At 31.9% G+C, this 19,697-nt stretch overlaps 1 protein-coding gene across 1 annotated transcript in view; it reads right to left on the reverse strand.

The window, feature by feature from the left end:
- LOC105250392 (tachykinin-like peptides receptor 99D) overlaps window positions 1-14,398 on the reverse strand; it is a 78,714-nt gene extending 64,316 nt beyond the window's left edge. Inside the window, exon 1 of the mRNA XM_025410087.1 lies at window positions 14,325-14,398. The gene's annotated coding sequence lies outside the window, so the exon portion shown is untranslated. The remainder of the gene's footprint in view (window positions 1-14,324) is intronic.
- Window positions 14,399-19,697: the final 5,299 nt, after the last annotated feature.

The following is a 19,697-nucleotide window of genomic DNA, read 5'->3' on the forward strand; positions in this document are numbered from 1 at the left end:
AAGGCGATATGATAGGATAGCGATATATAAGATCATGTTAACTATGTCATCTTATTAGCATCGTTTAATTTCGGTTTATTATAGCCTAGTGCGATTATTCTTCGTTGATTACCCAAGATAAATCTTAATTAAGTTACTACACGAACCTGTTATATAATAAATCATTAGAGTTAATCGTTGGAGTATCCTCATTTAATGTATTGCACAGATATTTTAGGATTAAATACAGAGATATTTTAGGATTAATTACACGTTAGTGATCAAAATAATCACAACAATCAAAATAACAACAATTAAACCATAATTTATGAGAAATCATTTTGAGAATTATTTTTCTGATTTCGACATAGATCTACACTGTCAATTTTCAAGCGACATTAACGTCAACAATGTGCACTTTCGTTTAAAAATATATTTTTAATGGGTGATATATTTTTAAACGAAAGTGCACATTGTTCTTCTTGAGCACGTCAATACAATGAGATTTCCAGAAATCTCTAGAGAAATAGAGACTATTGTACGTTATATTTCCGATGAAACTATTGCACGATTTATTGTTTGTATAATTCAATTGTTTGTTATATCCAAAAAAATATCGTAATCAGAAAACAAATCAACAATAGAAATGTGGAAACTATTTTTGACGAACAAAATGACTTTTTTTCGTTACATAACAATTACATTTACGATACTTTTGGGCGTTTTCACGATAATAAATTCAATTTTCTCGAAGAAAATCCCAAGTTGACGAAGATATGTATTCTCCTCTCTTTGAATCTTTTTGAATGTGCAGCCTATGTATTATGAATCGTTGAGAAAAGGAGCAAAGAGAATAAGCGTTCTCTTTATTAAACGATCATTCGTTTAACGACGCACTTGGCGAGAGAATATCATCTTGGTTATATAACCAAGCTCTGGTCATAGACGGAAAGATGACCATTCGCGAATTATTTCGAAGATTGCAACTGGCATCTTGCCCGGTAGTTGCGTTGGGTCAATTGTCAAATATAAGTTCCGCGAACAAGAAATATCGGCATCGACGATATTTCGCTGCTGCTGCTGCTGAGAGAGAGAGAAAAGAAGAACTTGCACGTGACAACTAAATTATGGTCGATCGAGGATTTTGGAGGAGAAGCATTTCCTCGCCACCTCGCGTGACGAGGCGTGTAGTTCTTTAATATATCGGCTCTTATAATCTCTCCAGGAATCATTCAAATAACGATATATTTACGATATATTTTATGATTGATATATTTATGATACAAAATTGGCTCAAAAAGTTTATACTGAGCAGCCTCAAAGTATTGCAAAATATACAGAATCACCATACACGTGATGCCGAAATGCTTTACCCTTAGGAATGAAAATTTGATCATCTGGTAGAACGACAGGACACGTGCGGTCAGAGAAATTTACATGTATGTTTAAACATTACTTGGAACCGTACTGTCCCGTTTAGGATATTCAATTAAAACATCGATGCGAATCTATGAATCGAAAAGAGAATTGCGATCGATTATTTTCATGCGGGGAGAAGGAGAAGGGGAAAAATGTATTTAAATATATCTTTTATCGTTCCAAAAATATTAATCGTCAGAAAGAAAGAGGAAAAGAGAGAGAGAGAGAGAGAGAGGGAGAGAGGGAGAAAGAAAGTGAGAGAGAGAAAGAAAATTAGTCGCATATTCACAGTATTTTCGCAGTCAAATTCTATTTTCGCTGCAACTCAGAATTTACGATACCATTTTTCGTAAGGTTGGATTAGTTATACTTGAATATAAAACGTTATTGCGGACAGAATTTTGATGCTCATTCAGGAATGCAAGTAAAAAGAAACGTAGATGGAATTATAATTAAATTAATAAAATTTTCCGTTGCATGTGTGTGTCATTAATTTTTAGTAAAAGCGCGAATAATGGGAAGAGAAAGAGAGAGAAGTTTGTCATTTATTTCGACAGACCTGGAAATAATTAACACGCGAAATTGGAGGCACCGGAAAATGTCGCTTTTTATCGCGAACGTTGCGTATGTTAGCACGCCAAAGAAAGTGAAAAAAACGTGAACGCGCTAAAAAATGTATATAAAATTGAAATATACGCTCGATAAATAAGAAATAGCTGCTTCTCGTTATAATGATATAAATTGGTGGATGAAATTCAATGCATAATTGTATCAATTACTATGTTAAATTGCGATAAAACACGTCAAATCTTGAGATAAATTTTCAACGATTGCAAAGACGAGAGTACAAAAGGAAACTAAGTCAAATGCATTCTCAATGCAATTTTCATGCTCAAGTAGCTATCATAATAATTCTAACAAGTAGTCAACGTTCGACATAAAGTTGCGATACGTATCTTTGATAAGGATGCACTGCAATAATCGAATTTCTATATCATAAGAGCGACAGTCATGTTTCATTTGTTTGAATGAATAAAGTTATCTTTTGTTTTGAATGACAGAAAGGGAAACAGAGACATGTGAATCTGTGTTTCGGTCAGTTGACTCAAAACTCTTGCAAAACTTTTATTTATACGTGATATGAGTTATACTTGAATATAAATTTCCGCTTCACTTGAATTTTATTTAATAAGAGAGAAAGAAAGAGAAAGAGAGAGAGAAGAAAAATGGATAGATATTTGTAAAAGACACAAGTTTTGCGAGGAAAATAATATCCCTCTTTTACGAAAGACAGCAAAAATGGCAACTTCAAACTTCGTGAACTTTTTGTTTATCTTGCTTATCTTGTTTATCTATGCTTTAGGATGCAAAACGAGCGACTCATACGCACGGAAAATTATGAAAAATCCAGCGCAGATTCAATGTGTAACAGTCAATTTGTACGACAGCTCACGAGATCTGCATACAAATAACATCACGATCTTATGTATACAGGCATCAAAATTCTTTTCTTACAAACTTCGTGGAGGCGTGCTCGAAAAGTATCAATTCAAAAGTTTCTACGGACACGAAAAAGCTTTCTTCCCGTCACCATTTGTAGCGTAATGTACGTGAAATTTTTAGTCATCTTAAAAAGAAAGGTCCATAAACTGTGATCTCGTGATAGCGTATTATTCCTAAGTTGTTATCTGATCCACCAGAGTTAGAAGCACGTATTACAACTATGATATTTCAAGATATTTCCAATCTCGTAAATCATTGGACGACCATCATTGGACTGCCATAGACATTGATCATTACGATCGATTATTGCTCTCCCAAACATATTTCAGAAGCGTGAAGAGAGAATTTTAATTCACCCTACATATTTATGATCAAATAATTACTGAAATAATTACTATAAATAAATAGGATATTTAGAAATTCATGAATCATCACTCTTATTTACTCGCACGCTAATTATATATACCGATAGCTTGCGACAAAAATATGTAAAAGAACGAAGTAACAATCGTGTAATATATATTTTATGCAGCAATATTTTTATTCTCACAGAGAGCAATATGTTTCATTAAAACAGGATATTAGTATATCATTGTAAAATATATATTTTGCATATCATTTAAATATATATATATATATATATATATATATATATATATCGCGTTTTATATATGTTATGTAAAATAGTATAGGAAATGAGGATACGATATTAATAACTATTTTAATAATTTCTTGCAACTTGACGTTGTGTCCGACATTAATAAAAATAAGCAAGATATTAATCGTTGTATAAAATATGTATTTTGCATATCGTATATATATATATATATATATATATATATATATATATATATATGTATAGTGCAAAACGATGCAGAAGACAAGGCATACGAATATATTAAACTGCCTTAATAAACCCTTGCGGTTTAACGTTGTGTACGACATTAATGAAAATAAATTTGACTTTAATGGATGTACACTCGATTTGGACATTTCTCTGGCCGTGTTCGTGTCACAGCAAACTATTTGTCATTCTGTCGCGGTGTATCGAATCACGCACGTGTGTTCATCGTTAATCAATCTTTAATTGAATGAATATACCGCAACTGCATAGTGGCAGATATTCACGCGCGATTCGATTATTAAAGCGCAATTAATATGGCAACGCGGTCCATTAGCGATACTAATTTAGCAAACGGCTCCACGATTTTTTTAAATAGGACACACGTATGTGTATAGCATCGTATTATAGCTTTAGCTCGCCCAAAAGTCATTATACGTCATAATATGTCGCGGTTCTCGTCCTGATGATATTTATCTGACCTGCCGACGTGTCCATTAGATTATTCAATTTACAAAAGGAGGATTAACCGGCCGATTAAACGCTTGGACAGCCGAGTGCCCACTCGTTATACATGGGTTATCGGTTTATCGTTTGGAAAGTTTGGCATGGCAAAAGTAAATTGTTGTGAAGGGTTTCAGGCCCGTCTACTCGAAACTTGTTGAATTAATGAAATTCCCTTATATAGTATTAAAGTTCTTAATAGTTTAGCACGCGAAATAAGATCGCGAGATCCGGGACGCAACGAAGAATTGCACGTGTTACAGAAGCAAGATATAAATTTAAATATATGCATATTTATATACACGTATATTACGTAGTATATTACATAACACTTAAAATTTTTTATGCTTTGGCATGAATATATGATTATTAATCATATAATTATTGAACATACACGTTTTAGAGGAAAGGTATCAAAATTGACATTTTTCAGATTTTAATTTTTAGCTAAAGGCTGAAAATAAAAATTTACATTACATACGGATATTTACTAAAAAAAACGATTGTTTTATGAAATTAGATTGGATTTTACAGTTTCGATAATATTATTTTTCAAACTTTTTCTTTTGAAAAATGAGGTATGAGAGCGAAAATTAAGATACGAGTTTTTTTTTTTTTTTTTTTAACCAACTGGCTACTGAAGACTGGCTACTACATAAAAGTAAAAATTGTAATGAAAAATAAAAAAATTTAGAATATAATTTTTGTAATTCTTTACATATAAAATTATAATAATAAATTATTAATTAAATAAATTATTAAATTAAATAAATTATTAATGAGAATATTCCGCTAGATTATATAATTTGTCAAAAAAATCACAGCAAGGAAATTGTCAAAGTTCAAAATCTTGATTCAAACAGATTTATAAACGGATGAGAGCTTTTAATGAGCAAACTAATTAAGTAGACTAAGTTCATATCAGCATGAATAAAATGTGAGTGTAACGCTATGAAATATGAGTATGTCGGTTTAGGAAACCTATATTGGTTCTGGTACATTTACTCCACTAATTTACACATACATACATATATTCTATTTCTATATTGTTTCTGTTAAAGTGAATATTCACCATATTCGAAAGGATTAAGCGAAGCGGTTATTATCTTAGTCTGGTTATCACGTGGGAAAAATGCATACGTGGAGAAATGTTCTCTCTTTTAAAGGAAAAATGTTTATTATAATGGCGGTTTCACTGATGCGTGTTACTTGTGCTTTCATTCTCGGAATAAGTGTGGAACGTTATGTATGCATGCGGCGAATACATCGCGGGAATGCTGTCTTAGAAGCATTATAAATCTAGGCCTTACATCGATAAATCGCGGTGACAAGTCACTCACGTTATTCTGCGCAAATAATAAGATTTATCATCGTCGTAAACTTCAGCGGAGCGGAACGTTGAGAAAGCTCGATGTATTATATTTATCAAAAATTGTCCTAAATCTACTTTATTGCTAGCTTGGATCGTATCGTTTGAAACCTCTTACTAATCTAAATATAAACAGATAATAATATTCATATTATTTCTAAAATATACTCTCGACTAATGTCTTTAAGTTTTCCATAATTTATAATTTTATATAATTTAATTTCTAATAATTTAAAAATAAGCAATCATATTACATTCTTATGAATTAAAGACCGTATCGAAGACAATATTCTGTAAATTATTGGACAAACTGAAGCTATTTTTGCTATCTAATACTTCAAATTTTCGACTAATGTCTTTAAGTTTCTCATAATTTATAATTTTATATAATTGAATTTTTAATAATTTAAAAATAAGCAATCATATTACATTCTTATGAATTAAAGACCGTATCGAAGACAATATTCTGTAAATTATTAGACAAACTAAAGCTATCTTTGCTATCTAATACTTTAAATTTTCGGTAAAGATTTTATATAATATCATCAATATTATAGATATTATATTAGATTACTTTGTAACAATGAATCATTTAATTAATGTTCATGGCGAGTAATAATCAGCCAAATAACATATTACTTCGTTCATGACTAACTGACTTGGCCGATAGTTAGTAATTTAAAGCCAATCCTGCATCGTCCATGATGCGTTAGCCTGGATAGCTAACACACCCATAAATATGTACCTGTCCCTAACGCGTAAATATATACCTTGCGCTTCAGGCAAAGTTCGCGGTGCACGAACTGCACGATATATTATAGCCCGGATTCGCTCGGATAATAAGATTTATTATCCGTGCATCGCCCTACCTTCGTCAAACTTCCGTGTCTCCACCCATCCTTGGTGAGTCTCTCTCTGACCTGCGTCCGTCATATTGTTCTCGGACGATTTGTCCCTCTTGGTCGATGAAAAGTTAGGGGCTGTCGGTGTCTTTCGCTATCTAACGCTATTCGCTGCATCTGTTCCATGACCGCCCTCATGCAAGTCTGTCTTTAGATTTTTCATTTCAACGCGAAACAGCAAAGCACATATGTATTAAAATTGAATAAGACTGTGTTGTTTGTTCACCCATTTTCTCAGCAACACTGGCTTCTTTTCTCGCTTTTTCCATTGAATTTTCAACTTTCCACTCCTTAGAGCTGAATTAAATTTCCGCCTTCTGTCAGAGGCAAAGTATGCAGCTTGATTTTTTTTCCGCGGCGGTTATGAATTTCGGGAGGAATTTAGGCAGGAAGAAAGAAAAGATAAAACTGCATATTTGTTACGAGAAAAAAAGAATGACTGAGAGAACAAAATTCTACGCGCCCGTTAAAGACTGTAATAATTTTTCCTGTACATTGTAAGAGATCTCTTATTAATTACTTTTAATTTAAGTTTGTAAAATATATTATAATATAATGGTAGTTTTTAGTTTTTAAAGCACAATCCTGGTATTTATAATTAAACTTTTGTTTGAAAAATTATATTTTTCAAAAAACTTTCAGGTTCTTTCATGAAACAAGATGGTAAAAATCACCGAGTCGGAATTAATGTAAAGATGAATATATTACGTCGAAATTATTCAAATATTTTCTCCTCTATTATACATTGAGAAACTTAATCAATCAACCTGTAAACTGTAATAATTATACAGGAAATGAACGCAATTGTAATGGGCCATTCGCCTTGTCATCGACCAATGGCGATCAATTAATCGCAGATTTAGACCATTCATCTTGATAAATATATATATAGAAGATTAATTAAGTTCTCTCTCTAAGCGAGAGGTGATTTCAAATTCATCAAAGAATCGAAATTAAAGCAGATATGCTTTACAGATTACGTCGTGATTAGTCCTTTTCAGAACAATTAATTTGCGATTAATCAAATCACGTATTAAGTCAATGTTAACACGAAAACGCTGATAAGATTATATCGGTATATCATCTTTCGATACATATCTTATACCTTTGACACGCTAAAAGACAGGTGTTACACACGTGTGACTACGTATGATGAAGTCGAAATTTTACGATCGAATACATCTCATATTTCTCAGTCAGAACTTCTTGCTACATCAATGAGAACCAAAGAAAATGAAAAAAATTTCTTCCGATGACGAAAACGTCAAAGAGAATTTTTCGCAATTCTCTTACTTAAATATCTTTTATCTTTCTTCTCTAGTTCTAACACTTTTTATCGCGTTTAAGTCGATCTTTTGATATGCTTTTCCGTGTGCACTTCCTGAGTAACTGTTCTTTTTTTTCCATTCTGCTTTTTTCTGACATGCATTGTTCTTCGCATTTTTTCATTATTTACGCATTATTTCGAATATTATGACTTTTTTCATGTATATATATCATAAATCACACATAAAATTTGTAAGAAAATATTTTCTGCATTATAATGACATAACTCAGGTTGCTTTAAATTAAATTTTATTTAATTCAGGTTGCTTTTCAGGAATTGAATTTCATTTTATTGTATCGTTAGAAGAAATAATTGCCAGTAGCTGTACATGATTAATTATTTCATATACAAGATGAATCGATAATTATTAGTAATGATTGGTATTTTAATTACTTGAGAAACTATAAAAAAATTTAACAAGAGATTGCGCTGTAGAGAAAAAGTTATCGTACGATAATGATTTTGATAAATTTGTCATAATTGGAGTTATATGTAAGAAAAATATGTCATTTTTTTCTTTTATTTTTTTAAATATATATATTTATTGTTAGATTAAGAGAATTGATATATATATATATATATATATATATATATATTTTTAATCATATATATTTAATTATATATATATTTGATACACACACACACACACCACACACACACATATATATATATAATTGTATGATCCATTTAAAAAAACGTAATTGCTATGTTTTCTAAATAGATGTAAATTTTATTTTATATATCTTCTTTTATATAGCGTATCTCATTATAAAGTATCTTTATAATCCCATTACAATCTCTTTATAATCTCATTATAAAATATTTTCTTTTATTTCACTTTTGTTTGAAAGTTTTCTTTAGTTATTACAATTTCAAAAATAATAAAAGCGCTATTCTAATTACTATTACCGGATTATTTATAATTTTTATTCCTTATAATTTCCGATAAGAAATCGTTAAAAAGACACATGTATATACCAGTTATTGAATATCCGATACCTATTACACAGCTAGTCAATGACCAACAGTAGAATTTATATATATGTAGAAACATTTGAGCCCACATTTGAATCGGTCTGCGACAGGCCAAACAATCGATATAACATAACACGTACAGTAGACGCCAATAATGCCTGAACATATGAAATTGGTCGCATTCGAGACTAATAATAATTTAATAATAACTAGTTATTATTAGTCTCGAATGCGGTACGTGCAAATAATATTATAATTTATCCGTTTAATATAAAATCGTTTGGAATATAATTTAAGAAAATTTCAAAACATTTACATCGTAAATTTATTGATAGACATTCCATTATTATGGCGAATTTCTTATTAGACAAGATTATATTTCTATGTCATTCGCTACATACAGCGTAATGTATGAAACGAGACAAACTGCAGCGCGGTATTCGGTATTTAATCGCCGTCCGTGTATACCTCAAATAATTTAGACTCGCTGTTTTAACAGAATATTGAATTTTCTGACCTTTCATCTATCGTGTTTTTATTCGTTCCCGAAATTGTTCAGTCGATGAAAATCGGTAAACGGAAAGAGAAACACAGAGCTCTCATCTTTAGAAAGATTGTCACGATATGTATGTATGTTACAAATGCAGCTATATTTCCGCTACACGTGTGACGTTCGTTATGGCTGTCGTTAATGTTGGCATTCGTTACATTTCTAGAACAGAGAATTTCGTATAATTTTTGATGGCCCAAGTGCAAGGAAATCCGTCAGCGTGCACCAATTGCATTCGGAGAGAAATAGAGATTATCTCGAGAATCCTCCGAACTTTCTGCGAAATAATCCATAGACGACTACTCGACTGTTCCACTCCATTTTCTTACGATGTTACCTATATTTCCGCGTTTCTCACCCCTTCAACCTGTCCCAAATACTTGATGGTATCGCATTCTTAGTTTGTGCAACCATGTTGCGCAACAGTGAGTATTTGTATATGTGCTCCCTCAAGCTTCTTCGTCCCTCGGTTCGTCTTTCTATTTTATTTTACAGCGAGCCCAATTGCAACGTTTACGTTCCTTTTATCTTTAGTAGATCCTCGTATAAAACGATCTACTCCGCCTGATCGGAGAAAAGATTTTAAGGGAAAGAGAGAACAGGGAAGGAGAAGAAAATTTAATAAAAATAAAATTTAAAAAAAGGGAAACAGACTCGTGCACTCACGAATCATGGATAAAGAATTCCGTGTTTTTCTCCCATATTTTTTATCCCAGTTGTAAATTGCATCGACTGTCGTCGTTTCTTATTTGTAAATTGCGCAATAGAGTGTTTAGCTCGTTTTCTAAAATGCCATATTCTTAACGAGGTTCACTACTTACTGTACTTGTTGCAATCCAACTGCGAAATCCAAAGTTTTACGAAACAAAGTTTTACATTGCGGCAACTTCCAATTTGTTTTGAGTTTTAAATGAATTCTTCAGTTACGGCTTCGCGAGCCGTTATATATTTCTCGCGAAGTTATTTGGAGTATAATTTATTTTCATACTCGCGTTATGACTAACAATAAAATATGCGTGAACTTTTCAAATTCTATTTAAACGGAATAAAACAGTATTACTGACTTTTTATACACAATCGTGTATACGATGGGCAATGCTTCCTCGATAATTTAATCAAAATAGCTCGATAAAAGGAGAAAGAGAGTTTTCCCTTCAACTCTATCAGTCATGGAAACAATCGTCAAGCCTGGAGAAATCCCTTTGAATCGAGATGTACAACATGTCGTATAATTGGAGAGGTGCGTAAGCGCTGATAGATTCGGTGAATGTAACGGCGCGATTTCCGCGGGATCATGTCGTGATTGTCGCGTTGATCTCGTCGCGAAGGGCGTCCTTTTTTCCCCCGGTTTAACGAGAGTACCACGTCGAGCGGATTGCGCTCGTCAATGTCGGCGAGCGGCCGAGTTTACGCCAATCATCGTATAGCTGTTGGATCGCGTGGTTGAATTGTTGGGCAAAAATTTTCACCTCTTTCGACCTCTCACCCACCCTGCCCGTCGAGTATTGAAATGCGCTTCGCGCTGTCGCTAATAAGCGCGCGCGCGTGCCCGGAAGCTTATCCGCAAGAATTATGTATCGCGGAATGTATGTATCCGGCGAAACCCGCATCGTCAAGTACACGGATATCGGCGGTGATATTACGGTATTCGACGCACTTAATCGCGTCACGTTCTCATCCTCTCGCGCTTTTCTCTTTTATGGCTCGCGCGTTCGTGCCGGTGCATACATCGAGACGATCATCCGGCGACGTTTAAGTCTATATCGCGTCGAGAAACTATAATGACGCTGTAAAGAGCGTGTCAATCAAATCAATTGACGAAGATGCGGATACGCGACGTCCAAGTCTAATTTCCGATAGTAAAGCTCAATAATAAAATGATACGCGTAATATGTATTAATAAAGTAATATTCAATCTGATACCTCATTTATGCTCTCTTCCTCTTTCCGTACATGGTACTTTTCCCTTTAAATAGTCCAATTTAATATTTCTAGCTTTTGTGTTGTTCTCGGTATTTTAATGAGATGTACCTTTTGATGAGCAGACCTCAAACTGGGATATTTGTATATTTGAGAGCGCTTATCCATCGTTTATCTAGAAATTTTAGCAGCTATACGTGTGAGAATGATGTAGAAAGAGCTATAAGAGTAAATGCGGCTTTTATAGTGGGGCTTGAACAAGTATTTATAAAAGGCTTTTAGAATTTATAGGGAATAGCCGCTGAGTATCTCTCTAACGGATGCACCGTGATCTTCTGCAAAGTCACTTGGATTAACGTTAGGCCAACCAAGAGATTGGATCATCTATGAAAAATTCAGAAAATCCAAGAGAAAATGCACATATAAAAGAAACAAAGTTTTAACATAAAAATATCATGTTTCAAAGAATATAATTTTTTTTTTTAAAACGCAGAGTCATTTTTTGTTATAAAATTTTTCCAGAAAAATTCTATTGTTGTTTTTTCTTCAATTATAATTGCATATCGTGTTGAAGCAACGAGATATCTCAACGACATAAAGTCGAATCACTCTAGAAATGAAATGTATCAATACATAATACATTTCATCAAAAGATTGAAAGAGAGGACTTCTCAAAAAAGAAATCTCATGCTGTGTACACAATGTTGCTATCACAATGTATCTAATATAAAAATATGCATCTAATATAAAATTTAATCACCAAAGTGTCCAGAGATAAATATATGAATAATGCTAGATTTGACATTGACTTGCTCGTCAAAACTATCACACACTTAGAGATATAATAAATATATCGCAATTAAATACAATATCGCGTATGTACATACGATAATATCATGAAAAATCTGCGCTGCTTATTTATTCGACAAAAATTGTGCATGCAAATTGATGGTTCGTCTCTAAAGCTTCTTTCGGAATACATGCGCGTGTGATGTAAATAAGGTTTTTACGGTCAAATATCAGTACATGCCGTCCAATTGAGAATGCAATCAAGTAGCGCGATACGGTAATCTACAAGATGCTAATTTTTTGAAGTAGAGCTCTCCTGCCACGTGCATTAACAACGATAATATTCTTTCGAATATTGTTCTTTTTTCAGAGATCATAGAGTATATAGCAACTTATTACAAAATTTCGTAATAACGTTGCGGCGGATTTCTATCTATTTTAACACGCCATCGTCGCTACTGAACACGTTATTTCGGATAAAAGCTGTTCCCTAGTCGATTTAATCGGATTTTACGCGCGCGTTTAAAGTTTTTTTTTTCGTATTCATCATCAGAACAAAATTCCGTCAGAACAAATAACGATTGACGTAAATCGATATCCGTTGTTACACAGAGCGATATAACAATACCGGGGGATGATAATGAAAGCAAATGAATTTCGGATACACGCGCATGTACATGCGTGACTCTGCATTGTGAATTTTCTTTTTAATATCAATCATCGCCAACTTTTGCAAAGTTTATGGGGACATATCATCCCTATATTTAGCGACCGATTAAACACGTCATCCTCTGGAATGGAATGCGTTATTAAATACTTGTAACGCGTGCGCTTGAGTGCCGGAGCAATTACATCGCGCTCTCAAAATCGCGTCCACGTCACGTGCTGTCAACTTTCATTAAGGTATAAAATCGCGCGTCGATTTTCTGCGATCGCATGATTTCCCCAGCGTCTCGATTTCTGCAAATAACGCATGAAACACAGGTTTTTTCGAGTTTGTGTTTTTTCTTTAATTGAAAGATCACATTATGCGATAGAACATGATACAGGATATCTTTATAAGTAATTTAATAAATTTAGATGCAAAAAAACTTGCGTGTCGCTCGCGAAATTATTTCGTTGAAAAAAAAAGTAAAATTCTCCGAATACTCTAATATCTTTTTTCGGTAATTTGTCATTAGTTCACGCGAATTGCAAAGTCCTGTAAAGTTCTCAAACTAATAGCCGAGCACGCGATAGTGCATTAAGAACTTTTCGGTATGCTAATGTAGCATTAACGATCTATCGTTTTTGTTTAAAACGTGCAGTGTTCGTTAAGTACTTTGCTTGTAAAAAATATTTAGAAATCACGAGTCTATGTACAAGTAATTGCAAAACAAGTCGGAAGATTGTTTCAAAGAATTCGACTCTAACTTAATTCCATATCCTTTTTTCTCTCTTTACTTTTACTCAGATAAGAATAAAATTAATTAACTGAAAATTTTGTTTTTATATGATATTTCTGAATCATAAAATTATTTAATCCAAGTACGACTGATTGATTGTCTAAATTTCCTCATATCTCTTTATATAAGATGTATCTCGTGATATAAGACGAATAAATTTTATACAAACTTCCGACAGAAATTATTCCGAGGATGAGTAATTTCTTATTATATTTCAAAGTAATAACTATTGAAGGTGTAAAATGAAAGAAACCGCATCGCGAAAGTAATAACGACTGTTATTTTTCACGTGATTCCCGATTTTCTGCCAAGAATCGTATTAGGGTAAGTTCTGCGCGCGGAGTAAATCATTTCCGGAAAGACATTTATTACGAAGAACATTGCTTATATTCTCGCCATTAAAGAAGAGCGGTAATGTAGAGAGATAATATATAAATCAAGCGCTTATATCGTGTACATAAACATAAAACTTATTATAAGATCATCCTTTTTTCTCGTAGTTTCCTTATTGCACCATTAAACCCTCCACATGTGTTTCCTCTCCCTCTTTTTCTTGGAAAATAAAAGATAAAAGCCTCGACTTGAAAAATTAAAAATAAAAAAAATTAAATTAAAACGACTTGAAAAATTAAAAAAGAAAATTATTTCGTCACTAATGGACGCTAATCTAACATTAAGCAAGAGGGGAATGAAATTTATCCTTTCGATCTTTCGGTTGACGTTCTCCACTTTGCACTTTGCATTTCGGATCGCAAGGCGACATTTGAAAAGCGCGACACTCGAAAAGAATTGAAGACTCACCGAAAATCGAACTGTCGGGGAGAAGGGGGATCCGCCGTATCCTCGAAAGTATCCCTTTGTACGTACACACGGACGATGGACGAGCGGGATTTTAAGGGTTGGACGATCGCAACGGGTCGCGCGCCTCCACGATACTGGCCGGCCGTCTCGCGGCACTTGCCTCGCGACGCCGGCACAGCTAGAGCGCGTACTCCAGACGCCGACCTATCGCGGCCCATCACCCGAACCCGGGTCCACCGCCAAAGATAGTTCGCGTCACGACGAGGCTTCTAAATATGAAAAAGAGTGCATTATCGCGTGCATTATCGCGTGCATTATCGCGTGCTTTATCGCGTGCATTAAGCCGCGTGATCAAGAATTCCGAGGGTACATCACGTATAATCTTGCACTCTTTTAGCACTAATCTATTGGAAATATATCGTATCTTTGAATCATCGAAGTTGAGATTGAAGCAAGTACGTGTAAATATAATTAGATAGGATTATAAAGTTTAGACAGTTTTTTACGGTTTTATTGAAATATATCTTTGCTTGCAATAATCTACTTTATATTTATAATAATCTACTTTACTAAAGATGAATATAAATAGCGTGAAAATAAAGGACTCTCTTTTTATTATGTTAAAAGATATTTTAGATATTTATCAGGGGAATTTTGACGATTTGCATAATGTTGAAATATAAAATATATTTTGAAAGGATTTTAAAATAATTTTTAAAATGAGATAAAAAAGATACATATGATTATACAAGTAAATGAAACTTTCCAGACGCAATTTTCGTAAATTTATGTCATTTTAATGCATCGTATCTTAATTATTGAAGTAATCTGAACAAGAACTTCTCATTCTCTGAGCGATCGATTAAAATGAATATTACTAACAATCCGGAGCGCTCGAGTTGACTAATCAAACTGCAGATTCAAATATTGAAGATCGCAAATTACGGAAAGATTATATTTGCTTAATATTTTCATTCTCTGAGCGATCGATTAATATTTTAATTGTACATTTTACATAAAGTAATTTAAAGATATATTTCTCGACATGCTGACATGAAAATAATTTTGAAATAATGAAACTGCTTATAATATTTTACATAAAACATGATAACCAGTCAAGAGTAAATTTATACTCGTGAAAATAAATTGCTCTCTTTTTATTATATTAAAAGATTTGGACGCTTATGAGAGAAATTTCGACGATTTGTGTAAATGTAAAATATATTAAAAAGATAATTTTTAAAATGAGATAAAAAGATATATATATATATATCTTTTTATCTAATTTTAAATATATATATATATATATATATATATATATATATATGTAAAGATATAATTGTACAAACAAATAAAACAAATGGAACTACCCAGACTCAATTTTCGTACATAGAATTTAATTCTACATTTATTTTCGTCCATTTTTTGCGTTGTATAACATGGACGCATATTCATTCAACATAATAAAAATGATTTAAAACATTTAACACTGCTTTTTAAATTCTAGCTTTGACAATATTCGTAAATTATATAACTGTCAAAATTTCGAAACATGTCAAGATGTTCCTATATAAACTTCTATGTATTGTGCAATTTCATTCGCGCGAAAAATGCATTTGAGCTGACAACTTTGATACAAATCTTTTGGAAACATTTTATTCCTCTGAAGCCGAACATATGACGAAATAAATTGATGGGCAAGTGATGGAGATAGATTATAGAATTTGAAGATTTTTCTCTCTTATGAAACATTATTTGTAACATTATTTGAAACATTATTTGTAATATGACGTGTAAATCATACTTGACATATTTTAATTTCTGGTAACATTTTAAAATAATTTTTAATTTTATGTTCTGAATAAACGTTTTGAGTGAACTCGATTAAAAAAATACATATTACTGATGAAAACAATCCAGAACGCTTATATTAAATAACCAAGCCGCAAATTTAAATATTGAATTAAAGAAAAATTCGATTTATTTAACACTTTTACTATCGAGTAATATTTGTTAATTAATTGTACATTTTTAAATACATATATTTTTGTCGTATTTATATTTCTTTTAAAATATTGTAATATTTAAAAATATTTTATATATTATTTTTACATTTTTCAGTAGCCTTATAGAGTAGTCGAGAGTAGATTACTCATTTTTTGACAGGTACAAGCATATTAATTTTTTAAATATTTATGTGTAAGAAAGGCGCCGATTCGGCAGTGAAAGTGTTAACCTTTAAACTCTACGGCCATTCGCAGCGCAATGTTGATTTTATAACGAGTTGTTTGATTGCTTACGACAATCCTATTCATATGCATTAAAACCATACTATGATGGTTTTATGACTTTTCCCCTCTTCTGCCACTCAATTTTACGACGAAATTCAATCTCGAGTTTGTCGATTGAACGTAGGCGTTTTATTCGCTTTTCGGCCCTACTGGGATATCAATCTTTCAGTCAACAATTTTTATCTATCGAAGTTGTTTTGCGTCCGTATACACACACACACACACACACACACACACATAATATATATATATATATATATATATATATATATATATATATATATATATATAATACAGAGATATGTGCTACAAAAACTAATCTTCCTTTATCGTACTTTGAGATAAATGATACATTTCTTAATGTCTTCAATTTCTCAGTGAAATCTTAATGCCTTCAATTACTCAATAATTCAGTAAAATAATAGCTCTTCTAATTTATCATTTAGCTTCGTTTCATTATTTGAACAATATTTGTAAAATTTTCTTAATGTTATAGAACTTCATTAAAATTACTTAATGTTATAGAATTTCTTAATGTTATAGAACTTTATTAAAATTACAAATTTTATATAAATATTTATTTTCTAAACTAATGTTCGAAGTGCAAAATATAGATAAGACACGTGTTTCTCTCATAATAATAAGCTCGCATAAAAAAAAATTGAACTTGTATCGGAGGAGTGATATTGTCTTCAAACATTTACGTAATCGGGAGAAGGTGCTGCCTACAACTCAATACCGTGATGCGTGGCGGAATGTATTTCTAAATCTATTCTGTACGGGAAAAAGATAGAATTTTTATTTTAGAGAAACATTTATATTTTAACGTATTTTTGTGAAATACTATTAAACCTCAAAATGGATTTAAAATTTCAAAATGGATTTGCAATTAATAACTTTTTCAATTGACAGTCATTGCATAAGATTCGTCACATTGATCGCTTTCCTGTACGATGAATTGAAATTTGATCGTGATAAAATTCGACGAAAAAATTTTGGCAAAATAAAAACCAAAAATCGACGGTATGTGCGCGATTTATTGTTGATTTCACGAAATAGCACGGCTTTTTATAGCTCTTTCGATATAGTGCTCGCATAATAGAATCGGAAGATATATGAAAATGGAACTAACTGCTTGATATGTTACAACTTGTATTTTTTTTAATAAGAGAAGACGCAATATCTTTTTATATTGCAAAATATTTGACAAATATTACTTTAAAAAATTCTTACAATATTTTATATATATTTTAATATATGCACATATATAATACGTAGGTATATATATGCGTCTGTAAATCTCTTTAGAATAACATTGTAATGAAATTATGCAAATGATTTTATTTCCGTCGAATATTACATTGTCGTCGTACCATGTAGCAGAACGTACGACAGTATTTAATGATCTATTATCTAATAGAAACAATAGAACCGACTACGCGGCTTTTATCTTATCGTGTTGCTGTAAGCGCAATTTTCGTCACCGGACATTTAACATTAAGCTTAGATATATTCTTTATATAGTTTTCACAGAAAGAAAGATGTAAATGTAATTATAAAATTGATATTTTCCCCCATATTCCCTCATGTTGCAAAGATGAGGGAATTTAAAAAGCTTTTATCTAGCCATCAATATTCTATCTATCTATATATATATATATATATATATATATATATATATATATATATATCACTAAATGAGGGTTTAACCTATTGATTTATCGGATAATGAAAGAAACTTTTCTAATGATGAGAAAAAATAATTTACTTAAAAAAAATATCGAATTTATGTGTCTCTCTGCTTTATTTAAATCAATAAAAATATTGATAAATATTGATAAATATAATGAAAAGAAAATGAGAGATAGAAAAATATCACATTCAATGTATGTATATTATTTAAAATATAGATAAAATGACAAATGTGAAAAAAAATAAAACACTCATATTTATATTTTTCTGTGAATTTTCTCTTATGTGTCTCTCCTAATATTATTTCACATATTTCGCTTTTTTTATATTACACACATATGCAACGCTATAAATATATAATAACTTATATCCTTTTTTTATTTTTTTAGCTTTAATAACAAATCACATGTATCGAGATATATTTCATGCGGCAGATGTATTTCATGTCGCGTGTCTGTAATATATTTTTTTCATAGTTCCAGTCGTATGTTCTAATTACACGGATAATCGAATTGGCGAAGAAAAAAAATATGATCAGAGGATTAATACTGAGCGCGACGCGTCGCAAACTCAATGATTGGAATATTTTCAATTACTTATGCATACAGCACTTTCAATTGTCGCTTTGACCGAATGAACGTTCAGCCAATTACGAGTGGGTGTGGTATTGAAATGACGCGACACGCGAGCGCATATCTCGCACGAAGAAAATTTAAAAAAATGAGAACAAGTAGAGATACATGAATGGCTATTCATCCTTTTGACTAAATCTGGTTATTAATGCATAATATATGTTATCATTTAATATTAAAAAACGTTATTCGATAAAATTGATAGATATTATCTACTGAAACATGCTGGGAAATTTCATTGAAAATTACCGAGCTTTTACCTCCGTATTCGAGAATCATTGGCTAAATCCTGGAATATATTACACAATATACGCTAGGAAATGGTTACAAGCGTACAAACATGCACGATTCATTCGATCGACTGTTTACCAGTCGTGTAATTTATGTACAATTTTAGTTGAAAAAAACTGCGATCTCGTTAAACCATTACGATTCAATCTTGCATAATTAATACGATTACCTGTCTACTTATCTATCTAATCCACCGCGTTAGTTCCGCATATTTGATTCTTCATTTTTGCCTTACGTTTTTGCTTCCTTAATTACATCTCTCCATGGAGAAGAGAGAAACTGAAACTGAACTAAATTTTTTCCATCAATTAATTTTTTTCCAACTAATATCGAACGGCCGTTGAATCGTTAATGGATTGTCGTAAAAAACAATCAAAACCAACTCCAAACTGAGCAGTGCGAAATAAGATTCAATATTCGATTTTTTCAGCGACTCCTAAAATGTCAATTGTATTCGTTTCATGTTT

Source organism: Camponotus floridanus, unplaced genomic scaffold (genome assembly GCF_003227725.1).
Source record: "Camponotus floridanus strain SB8 unplaced genomic scaffold, Cflo_v7.5 scaffold1, whole genome shotgun sequence".
NCBI classification, from domain to species: domain Eukaryota; kingdom Metazoa; phylum Arthropoda; class Insecta; order Hymenoptera; family Formicidae; genus Camponotus; species Camponotus floridanus.